This window comes from Engraulis encrasicolus, chromosome 11, assembly GCF_034702125.1.
Source record: "Engraulis encrasicolus isolate BLACKSEA-1 chromosome 11, IST_EnEncr_1.0, whole genome shotgun sequence".
NCBI lineage: Eukaryota > Metazoa > Chordata > Actinopteri > Clupeiformes > Engraulidae > Engraulis > Engraulis encrasicolus.
The window spans coordinates 55,615,495-55,628,013 of record NC_085867.1 but is presented as its reverse complement, the minus strand read 5'-3'; positions in this window follow the sequence as shown (position 1 = coordinate 55,628,013).

Genomic DNA, 12,519 nt, shown 5'->3' with positions numbered 1-12,519 from the left:
GCTTGGCGCGCTCATCCCAGCGTGGCGCTTTGTCAGTGTGCTGCGTCGGGTCCGGGGGGGTCCCCGATCCCCCTCTCCTTAGCCTAATTAAAAGAGGATTATCCGCCCCGGAGTCCCAAGCCGGTCCAATGCACCCTGCCTCCGTTCCCCTTACTTTCTTCAGATAATCGCACCTCAAGGAGCAGTGGGGTGCAGAGAGAGAGAGCAACGGAGAGAGTGAGCAATGGAGAGAGAGAGAGAGAGAGAGAGAGAGAGAGAGAGAGAGAGAGAGAGAGAGAGAGAGAGAGAGAGAGACAGAGAGAGAGAGCTAAAGAGAGATATATAGGAGAGGTAGGCCGATGGGAGGAGGGAGGAAGTTTGTGAGGCTAAGCTGAAAGAGGAGTGGTGGTTCTGGATCTACGCCCAGTATAAAAGCAGCCAAGGTGGAGGGACGGGACGCGGTGAGCTTGCGGTCACTTTGACCGTACAGCTGTGAGTCTCGCCACAGGCCCAGCCCCCTATCCCCTGACCCGAGTGCTGTTAATGTGAAATCACGATTCATCTTTTACATCTTTTTGGACTTCCGTAGCTTAAAGCTCATGTCCAAAGGGGCCTCTTGACTGAGTTAGGCCAACTGGCCTGGTGGGCAATAAGGTGTAATTATGTGCTTTACTGGGGAATAGCCCTATCAAGATCAGTTGCATTAGCCTACTTTTCATGGCAATTGACACAAGTAAATGTTGTTTATAAAGCACATTTAAAAGCTTTGCAAACTTAACCAATGAGATGTACAGTGTCTGGCTATAAGAAATAAATGAAGAGTTCAGATGCAAAACCCCCTAACTCCATTTCTGAAGACCTGCACTTCTACATTTTTAGAGAACCCCGTTGTTGGTTTGGGTTACATTCATGTACTTGATAATACCTATAAATTGTTATATTACATAAATACAATTAAAAAATATGCAATTTTGATAGCTTTGTATTAAATAAAAATGAATTAAAATTATTTTCTGAAAAGGCACTTAGGGGGTTTTGCATCTGAACTCTTCAAATACACAAATAAATAAAAGTAATAAAGCATATTAGTAGCACATTTTAGAAGCATTCCGATACGTCAAAGGTATAAGTTTTGCTTGGAAAGTGGTGTGGACATTACAATGGCAAATTGTCTGGGTGTGCTATTTTTGCGTTGTATTTGTGAAAAAGCTAGGCTTATCTCAAAAGTGGTATGGACATGTCCCCACCAGCCACATCTAAAATTACGCCTGTGCGATACGTACTACGATACTTGTAATAACATACATAAAAAAGTGTTGAAGAGAGAACGATATACAGAAATGGTAGACAGACAGATTAGAAACTAGATAATCTTTGCTTTTTGTACAAACTGATCTCCAAATTTTGTGTCAATCACAGAGGCATAGAGGGATGTTAGTTTGTGCTTGCATGTGTGCACAGAGAAGTCGACAGGGGAGTTGTCCAGGGAGGGGGGGCAGAACTAAGTTTGCATTACATTGTATGTACGGGATGGGTGGGGGGGGTCCTTCAGGTTAATTTGTCGAGGGCCTGGTAAAAGCTGTCAGTGGCCCTGTGTGTGTGTATGTGTGTATGTGGCGTGTTATACTACAAAAATAGTGTATATTGTGATTCTGTCTAAAAAAAATAATGACTGAACCCAATGAACCCCACAAGAGAGAAACGGGTTTACGCATCCCAACACTGTTACTTTACATTACATTACATTGCATTTGGCAATTAACCAAAGCGACTTTCAAAAGAGGACATAATCATAGACAACATCACTAGCAGATACAAAGTGCACAGGAAATATACAGAACAACAAGTGCACCCAGGTGAAAAAGTGGTTCAATTTAGTACAATAAAAGCGTGACTGAAATGTACTTAGCATGTTAAAATTGCACTCATGCTTTTTGTGCTAAGAAAAAGTACGTTTACAATATGCTTATTTAAAGTGTACTTAAAATTAGATGTAATTAAGTTGCTCTCAAAGAAAGTACACTTAGCGAACCATACTTCAAGTGGACTTCGAAGATGTTTGGCTAAAGTGTATTTAGAGGAATATACTAATAGTGTTCTAATAGTGAACTTACTAAAAGTGTATTTTTAAATAACATATTGCAATTGTACTTTTTTAAAGTGCAATATGATTACACTTCACCCAAATGTCTTCGAAGTGTGATTTTCTATAGTGCGCTTTAAAGTAAATCGCTTTAACATATTGCAAGTACACTTTTTCTAAGTGCACCATGATTGTACTTCACCCAAATATCTTCAAAGTGTGCTTACACAAAGTGCATTTACCCATCATGCACCATCATACATGTCCCATCATGCAATGCACTTCTTGGAGCTAAATTTCTCAAACAGAAAGCCATTTATCCTGAACGAATATTTTTGGTTTGCATGAAAACATTACTCATTGTTATATTCTGTGTTTATTGTAGTAGTTTTAAAATTTTAAAGTGGTACACAAAAAATGACCATGTTCCCACCGTCATTATGATGGTCACGTATATGTTCTGGTATATATAGGCTCACACTTCCCATGATATCATGGTGGGAGGTAAGTTGGAACTAGTTGTTTAAACGTAGAATAGAGTATCACCGTTAGTAAACAATTGATCATATACAAGAAGTTGGAATAAAGCAAAATATGTATCTGAAATCTCTGTAATAATGCAATGATTGTACATGTCAGTTGTGCTAGGCATGCATACTGTATCACTACTGTGACATGTAGCTGTGTGTAATATACAAACTCTGAGGACCAGCATGGATTGTAGTATTACATTTATATTATTTCATGTACTTGGGAGTGTACTGTAAATATACTTCAAGCATACCTGTTATATATTTACAATACTTAATATGATGTACTTTTTACAGACTTAAAATGTTCCAATGTAGTCCAAAGAAGCATGCAGTAAATATACTTTTATTGAACTTCTAGTAACAATAAAATGTTATAGAAGTGTACTCAAGCACACTATTAATGCCATAGGAATGCATGAAAAGCGTGTTTGGAGCATACTTTCAAAAGTATGCTTGTAGTGCACTTAAAGTTGTCCAAAAGCGGTGCCAATTTAGCATCCTCAGTGTGCTGCAAGTGTGCTGAAGTACTGCTTTAGTAGTGCTTCAGTGCACTAATAATGCAATGAAGCGCACTTTAAATCGCCAAAAATAGTACACTTTGTACTTAGTACGGTCAAAAAAAGTACACTTTAAGTATATGGGTTTTTCACCTGGGCAGATGCAAAGAAGGGTTAGTTACACACAAACACACATACACATACATACACATCATGTCAAGAGTCTGGCCTGGGGCCAGGCCAGCTCAACCATTAGTCTAGTTGATACTCATGAAAGAGGAGAGTCTTTACTTGCTTCTTGAAGGCTGCAAGAGATGTGCTTAGTCTTGCTGCCTCTGGGAGACCGTTCCACCACTTGGGTACAACAGCGGAGAAAAGTCTTGGATGGCAGAGCTAGACGGCTTGTGCTGGAGGAGCGTACTTCTATTCCAGTAACATAAGGCTTTGGCAAGTCCTTCAGGTAAGCTGAGGCCGCTCCTGCGATGATTTTGTAGAAGGGTCAAGGCCTTGTGCTTGATCCGGGCGGCGATCGGTAGCCAGTGCAACTCAATAAATAGAGGAGTAACACGGATCCTTTTGGGTTGATTGAATATCAACCGTTCTGCTGCATTCTAGACCATATGTAGTGGTTACTTTTGCATGAATGAGCTAAATTAACTTTGTATGCTGCGGAGTGTGCCCAGTACAATCTCTTCCAATAGGCTTTCCGGTCTGTAATCCACAGTGAATTTGGCTGTCTGTGTCATTTGCTTGTCCGGCTACCAGGTCAGACATTTTTGGATGTGCAGGCTTTAAACTATACTTTCTGTCTTAATTCTACTGACAGTGTCTTGTGTGAGGCAAAATCATTGTTTAATTTTGCGTAGCCTATGTGAGGTTCTCTTTCAAACTTGCTGGTGTTGTGAAGTAGCCATATGATACAAATTAAATCTGTACCATATAGCAATCCTTGGGTAGGCCTACCCCAGCCATAGGCCTACACCAGTGACGTGCGGTGGGATTTATGGCTGGTGAGGCAACTTTTTCAATATCAGATTTTCAAATAAATAATTGCCAAATAGGCCTACCGACAAGTTCCATATGTCATAGCAGCTTTCTTAACATAAGGTAGGCCTACATATTTTGACATAAGCTTACTGCATTTCCGCAGAGAAAATGCTATTAGATCTCTCTCTCTCTCACACACACACACACACACACACACACACACACACACACACACACACACACACACACACACACACACACACACACAGGATTCAAACAGTGGTCTCACATAAACCACACAGCACCAATGTGGACAGCAGAGCAGAGCAGAGGAGAGGAGAGTAGTGGAGAGGAGAGGAGAGAAGAGGAGAGGAGAGGAGAGAAGGGGAGGGGAGAGGAGAGGAGGAGAGAAGAGGAGAGAGGAGATGAGAGAGGATGACAGGGGAGGAGGAGGAGAGGGGAGGAGAAGAGAGAGGAGAGGAGATGAGAGGAGAAAGGAGGAGTGGAGAGGAGCTCAAGGAGAGGAGAGGGAGAGGAGAAGAGAGAAGAGGAGAGGAGATGGGAAAAGAGAGGACAGGAGAGGAGATGGGAAAAGAGAGGAGAGGGGGAGAGGAAAGGAGAGAAGAGAGGAGAGGGGGAGAGGAAAGGAGAGGAGAGGAAAGGAGAGGAGGGGAGGGGAGAGGAGAGGAGAGGAGAAGAGGAGGGGAGGTGAGGGGAGAGTAGTGGAGAGTGTAAGCTCCTTCACAGCCCACTGCTCTCTCACACACACACACACAGGATTCAAACAGTGATCTCACATAAACCACACAGCAGCAGCAATGTGGACTGAGCATCACGGCGGATGCTCAATGAAAGACACACAGGATTCAAAACATGGTGTCATATAGACCGCTGAGCACCACGGCGAACAAACCGGTGTGATAGCTTTTGTGATACGCACTGGATTCTCGTGCAAATGTAGGCCTACATCTACTTGTACGAGGCTACGGCAAGCGATGTGGGACAAAGGTGTGGCAGGAAGCGAATGTCAACGTAAACAGATATTACACACGCTTCGATATGGTCACCAAATATTTTGGGACTGTTATGCCTACACCTTGGAATTAAATCAGAGTCTTGTAGTTACACGGGTATATTTGATTTACCTCAACGGTACCCTGTACTCAACTTTACAAACAGTTACCGGGCACATGAGAATCCGGTGCCCATCACAAAAGCTACCACACTGGACAGAATCACGGCGGATTCTCTCTCTCCCCACGGGTCTCACAAACACAGGCTTCACACACATAGGAAATTGGTCTTACCTGAACTCGTGCATCAGGTCCATGCGCCGCTCTTTTCCTTCACTTTGGCGTTGTGCATGCTAACGTTACTTTAGCCGGTGCTGTTCATCCAAAGCCCCAAACGTCGCCCCAAACGTCCAAAGCAATTTGGCATTGAATATGAGTAGCCGCGAGGATTTGTGTTTCGTGAGGCTCCTTAGTCCTTAGTAAATTGTTAAGTCGTAAAATCCCATGCGAATGGTCTTCCACACATTCTCGCCGGTTGCAAACAAGACACAGGGGAAACAACAAATATTTTCTGCAGTGTTGTACCACTCACTTTGAAATGATCGGGTAGTTATAATCTTCTGACCGGTCACCTGAGTAGCAAACCCTTCAGCTCTGTCGGTCCTCCATTCTTTATCACATATTTTCCCCTTGGAAATCCAACTTTGAGAATGCTCTTAGTTTCGTTATGAAATCCACTTGTAGCAGTCAAAGTGAACAAGCTAGCCAACAACACCGACTGACTGTATTGTGAACTTCAGATTCGCTATGACGTAACTGTCCAGCAAGACTCAACACCAGAAGGAGTCTGCGGCCAGGCTACTGCTCGCCTCACCATTGTATCTTTCAGTGGGCGTTATGCCAAAGCGTCCAGAGTAAAGAAATGATAATCACACGTAGAAAATATTTAAAAAATATCAGGAAATGAGGGCACACCATACATACTTCTATTAAGTGTATAAAAACGTTTAATACAATATTACCAGGTTGCATTCACAGAACGAGCAACATGGCGCATGCGCTCAAGCTTGTTAACGAGGGATTGCGCAATCCGGGGTGAGGCCAGTTCAGAGTTGGCCCAAATTCAGCGTATTCGGAGCAATTTGACATGAAATGGGCAAATATTACGATTTTGGCCACGGAAATGATTGAAAATGAGTGAAACTGTTTAAATACTGCTCAAATGGTAGTTATGGTGCAGATGCTCGAAAACAATAGCTGTTATTGTTACTATTATTCACATTAACTGCATCTCATCATTCTCATCTGGACCTGGTGAGGCCGTGCCTCCCCTGCCGTATTGGAGTGCACGTGCCTGACTGTGTGAGTTTTGGCCTGAGTTTGCCACGATTTGTCAGTCGCACGACTTTTTGGGAATTGGGACGATTTCTTGCTCAATCGGAGGTCAATCGTGAGTCTCACATCGTGTAGTGTAGGCCTACATCGGGTAACGACAAGCGATTTTATCTCATGACCAGGGAGCTTTAATTCTGATCTGGGGTTAACGCTGTTGATGAACTAACCCCAGATCGGAGTTCAAACTGCGAAACTGTGCTATTATTCAGACAGAGATCCGTTCCATCAGTCTATGCCAACATGAATCTCACCTGAGTTGCCCTGGTAATTTATGCTCCAACCCAAACCTACTAGCTCAGAGGCTTAATACCAGGTTTAACAAATCAGTGTTACAAAGAATTTCAACCAAACATTTTACGAGATCAAAGCGGACCAGTATTCCTATAACAGAGTCTGAGGTGATAAATGACAGTGAAAACTACAATAATTACAATCTTTTGAATTTCGTAGAATTTCACAATTGCACAATTTCCACCCAGGTGAGGAAGGTGCAAGTGTGGCCCAGTGGGCAGGTGTGCAGCATAGTACATGGTTGCGCCGGGTTCAATTCTTGCCTGGCGATATTCATGTTGTTGAAATGAAATGGTATTCCACAAACATACATTATTCTCACCTTTGATGTCACTTTGTGGCAGGCTTTATTCTCCATCAAGCAACACAATGAAAGCATGAAAAACACGTCCTCAATTCCTGGGTTGCAGTTAACGTCACATCCTCGAAATTTGTTTGATCTACCGCTGCTGGTGGGTCACCTGGGATTGGTGCCATTGAAACCCATTCAATTTTTTTTTTCGAACAGCCACAGACATTTTTGTGTTAGTGTCACAGGTGGAAGGTGCGCATTGTTTGAGAGTTCCATTGGCGCACGAGCAAGACCCATAGTTGCGCATGGAAATGTTCCGTTTTATTAGCTCATCATTTTGTTTCAACAACATACAAACCCCAACTCCGATGAAGTTGGGACGTTTGGTAAACAGTGAATAAAATCAAAATGCTATCATTTTCAAAACATCCAATCTATTCATTAGATGGAGAATAGTAAAAAGACAAGATATTAAGTGTTAAAACCGAGAAAAAATATTGTTTTGGGGGACATATGTACTCATTTCTAATTTGATAAATCCAACATGTCTCAAAAGAGTTGGGATGGGGACAATAAATGGCAGCAAATGTCGAGGAAGACTAAAAACAAAACAAAAGACAACACTTAACAGTTAAATACATTAACCGATGAGATGATTTTATATAAAAAACAGTGTTAATTCCTATCTTGGACATGATTTCACCAGCTTAAATGGTGGGTGTATTCCTTGTCATGTTTTGCAATGTTTTCCTTTCTGTAGTGCTTACAGTGTGACAGGTCTTGACCAAAAACCCACCATTTTATCACCTGCTGGTCCTTATGATGGAGCCAAACTGTTAAAACATAGTAGAGAATGCAATTTGACCTTACTATGTGGCAGTAATCGAAGATCTCCCTTCAAAATATAATGCATGAGTGACTTTTCATGCAGTTTAAAACTCATTTACACCATTCAGCACTGTATTTAACTCTACAGATGAGTGAGAACATCTTAACCAATGCACTACTGCACCCGCATGCCATCATGGAGGCTGACTTTTGAAGCTAGCACTAACACAAGTTGGATGGTCCATTTTCACTGTAGCACAGGATGTGCAATGCTCTTTATTGTCAAAAAGAATGGACTTCTACAACTTCTGCTGACTTCTGTAAGCAAAGGACAGTTTCCCATGTCTCCTGGGTCTATTTCGAGTGAGCTCAGGTGCTTAGGAGAATGTTACACCCCTGTATCATTTTCATGCATTAAGCATTCTTAATATGGTCAATTTTCAATAGCTCTAATTCCTGGAGTGCTAGAGTGAGACTACAGCCAATATACATTTCATGATGTCATGAACCTATACAATGATTTTATTAACAAAAATATGTCTTATATACACTCAATCGTGGTCAATCAAAGGGAATTCAAAAATGTATGTAATAACTATGGTAATTATTCCCTTTGCATCTTTAATTCTGAGTGACTCAGCCTCTCTGTGATGATCTTATACCTGGACACCTATATTGTCTGTCAGTACAATTCATTTTGAAATGTTCTTCTTTGTTGTTTTATCTTATTTGGATGTTTACTAAATTTCACTGATCCCCGTCCCAACTCTTTTGAGACATGTTGGATTTATCAAATTAGAAATGAGTACATATGTCCCCCAAAACAATATTTTTTCTCGGTTTTAACACTTAATATGTTGTCTTTTCACTATTCTCCATCTAATGAATAGTAGGGGTGGGTATTGGCAAGGGGGTCGCCATGCGATGCGATTCACGATTCACATGCCACGATTCGATTATATCACGATGCATCACGATACCTGCATCATTGCGATGCATCGCGATGCATTGAAATATTTACTTCAGTAAAAAAAAAAAGTAGCTTGGGCTACTTTTTATTTGCTTCAGTAAATATAAACTTATTAACTTCAGTAAATACGTAAAGATACAGCTTACTTGTCAGTTGCTGTGTAGAATTCATTAAAAAAAAAACCTTTCTATGTCCTGTAATGCAATATTTTTCCAGCTCCCGGTACAAATCACACCAATCTCAATATAACACCGTCATAATAGTCTACTCTGCACTGAAACAGTAGCATTTTTTTAATAATCCCATCCAAATCATTTTGTTAAAATGACACAAAATACAAGAACATGAGTGGATATTTATTTGGATAACACACATCATATCATAGTAAGTTACTTTTAATTCAAATGTGATATGGACTGTTAGTGAATGTGCAGTGAATTATTTCTCGCTCATTTGCTTGTTTTCACTGCTGGTGGGTCATTCTACAGAAAAGGTTGAATCTGGGAAACATATTTCCACTGAAATGTGTTCCTTCTAATGCACTTAAAACTTCTTTAATGTCAATATATAACTTTTTAACTTGGTTAATCCACACCAGGGCCAGCTTAATGTTTTTTTTTTTTTAATATACATTTCATTAAAGAATGCATCTGTTGTTTTTCGTCATTGGTGTTACCTACAATACACACTAAATTAAAGAACATTTTTTTTTACAAATATGTAATAAACTTGAATATTCCACTAAAATCAGATACATGGAACCATAAAACCAAGAGAAATATCTGATTAAACATTTACAACTTCATTTAAAAATGTAAATAGTCAACATCATGTGAATCTATGTGACTTTCGCCATCAATGTTTTAATTTTTAAACAAAAAGGAGTGGAATAGTATACAAATAAGTTCTTGAATAGTAACTTTAAAATATGAGCTACTGAATACATCAATGATGAAAAAGAAAACATTGATGAATATAACAATAATTCAAGTGAACCAGGTCAAAAAGAGGTGAAAAGTAACACCAGTGACGTGCCATAACACCAATGACACAAAACGTCAAACGACCGCAAAGATGCCAATTTATTTTGGAAATGACCTCTTTTAATTTCTTAAACTCAATCATAAACTCATATTATTAGCATTTCATTTCATAAACTGATTTCATAAACTGGTTTCCCTACTCCAATTCCCTTATTTCTGATGTTTTTGGTGTAGCTTTTACACATGAATGTCATTGGTGTTATGGGTTAATTTAGGCTGAAAAGTAACACCAATGACCACAAATTACAGTAACACCAATGACTTTTTTAGGGGAAAACCACAGTTAAAACAAACTGGCTGAATCTGTGGGAGACAATATGCTTTCAGTGATATCAAAATCCTTTACTTATTTGATGTATTCAAGTTTTATTTGAATTGGCTCACCTCTGTGGCTTTAAACTGAGTAACACCAATGACAGGCTTCGTAGCTTCATGTACAATTCTTCAAGAAATCATGACATTTTTGAATAAATGAAGACAGATATCTGACTCGTATGATGTCTTTGACCACTACACCTCCTTAAATGACCTCTTGCCCTGAAGGAACACCCAAGAGCCAATTTAATTTTCAAAATAACAGTATTTTGTCTAGCAGTAACACCAATGACGCAATTTTGAGTGACAGATATTTATTTAATATTATAAATAATATAAAACCATTTCTTAAATATGTATATGTTGTAGTCATTCCATGTAATGTTAATGAAAATGTAAATGAGGTTAATTTCATTGAAAAATGTATTTTTAAACAAAAAATATGCAATACACTTTCATGTATCATAATTGTGACACAGAGGGTATCCTTTTTTTAAAAGTTGATAAAAAATAAAATATTAATAAGTAGACCAATAGAGTTGACTTCTACATTACAAAAACAGTCTCTATTTATTGAACATATGTAAAGTATGTGATTATCAGGTCGACTTTGGCTGTATTGGTATCTACAATGTCAGTGACAGCATTTTCAACCTTTTCTGTAGAATGACCCTGGTACATTTTGACCAAAACCCCAACTCAATATTACAGGAGCCAATACTTGCTGTTCCCCATCACTTCAGGGGTTAATCTGAAACTCGCGCTGATCCAATCAGAAGCGCCTCTCTCTCTCTCTCACTCGCCCACTCACTCCCACACACGCAGCAGCAGCAGCAGCAGGATCAAAATCCCCCTCTTCTCTCTGTCTCCCTCCGTATATATGAGCTAGTTGTCTCGTAACCTAGCATGTTTAGCTAACTTGCTACAGCCAAAGACGCAATTTTACAGGATGGATTCACAAAGCAATCAAAAACAATGTCACTAATGCAATCTGCATACAGTACAGCATTATACTATTCCAACTGTAAGTTAAAGTTACAAATAAAAGTGCTTAGCAATCGCTAACGCTAACCGCTATTCAGTTTGGAGTGTTTATAAGCAGGACCTTTTCAAACACTGTGCATACTTTCTTGTTATTATTAAAGCGGAATTCACCCTTTAAACAACATTGTGCCCAGTCACTATATTTAACTAGAATATAATGGTGGATTGGGCTGGCACCGGACATTATGACTATAGGCCTATATTAAATATATAACCTTTTCCTTTTTAAGAATTGGTCATTTCAGCCGTCGTGAAATCACCAGAAGAAATAAGAACGAACTACAACCGTTCTAATAACATCGTTCACAATCAACGCGTCATCAAGTTGATGACGCTTATGATCACTCGCATGTCCTTTGTTGACAGTAGTGTTTTAGCGCCTACTGTCACCTGTCTGCCAGTGTCAGCTGCACAGCGCCACTCAACGACGTTACTTAGTAACCTAGTACTTAGTAGCCTAGTACTTAGTAGCCTAGTTACTTAGTAGCCCACGTAGTGAAGTCAGATACTCATACAGTAATAGACTACAATATCTTTTGAAAAAATGGAGGACGAACTGCAGGGTTATTTGTTCGAGCCCGAATACAGTGAAGAGGAAGTACAGCAAAGGAGAGCTGAGCGTCTAACGAGAGCTAGTTGTGTTAGCTGCACCTCACAGAGCAACGCTAACACCCGTCCTCGAGCTGACAGCAACTGGTGGTGTTTGTGTGGCCATTGCCAGACACAACAGACAGAAGTGGAGTCACTGTGTTGTTGGGGAATGGGACCTCGCTGGGTTTCTGTTTGAAGGGGCTGAGGTGGAAACGGGCTCTGCGCTGTCCTGCCTGACCCAGCACGGGAGCTTTCGGGCACATTTGGACAGAGGGGTCCTGCAGACATTTTTCACGATGGACCGCATAAATTGGAGGAGGAGGAGAACAGCGCAAGGCGTTAGAGGACAGCTGTCCAATCGCCAAGTAAGTATATCTCTGTTTGTTGTGGTACTATTTCCTTGCTGTTTGCTGCTAATGTGTTTACTGGTATGCTAACTCTCTGTTTGTTGTGGTACTATTTCCTTGCTGTTTGCTGCTAATATGTTTATGCTAACTCTGGATGTTAACCCCACTATGTTGTTACTCCCATTATGTATCTCTGACAGAGAAACATACATGTTGTGATACAGATCATCTGAGACAACATAAGTGAATATATCGTGTTCAAATGTGACGTGATGGGACATATTTTAATGTAGTTGTTCTCTTCTGTTTAG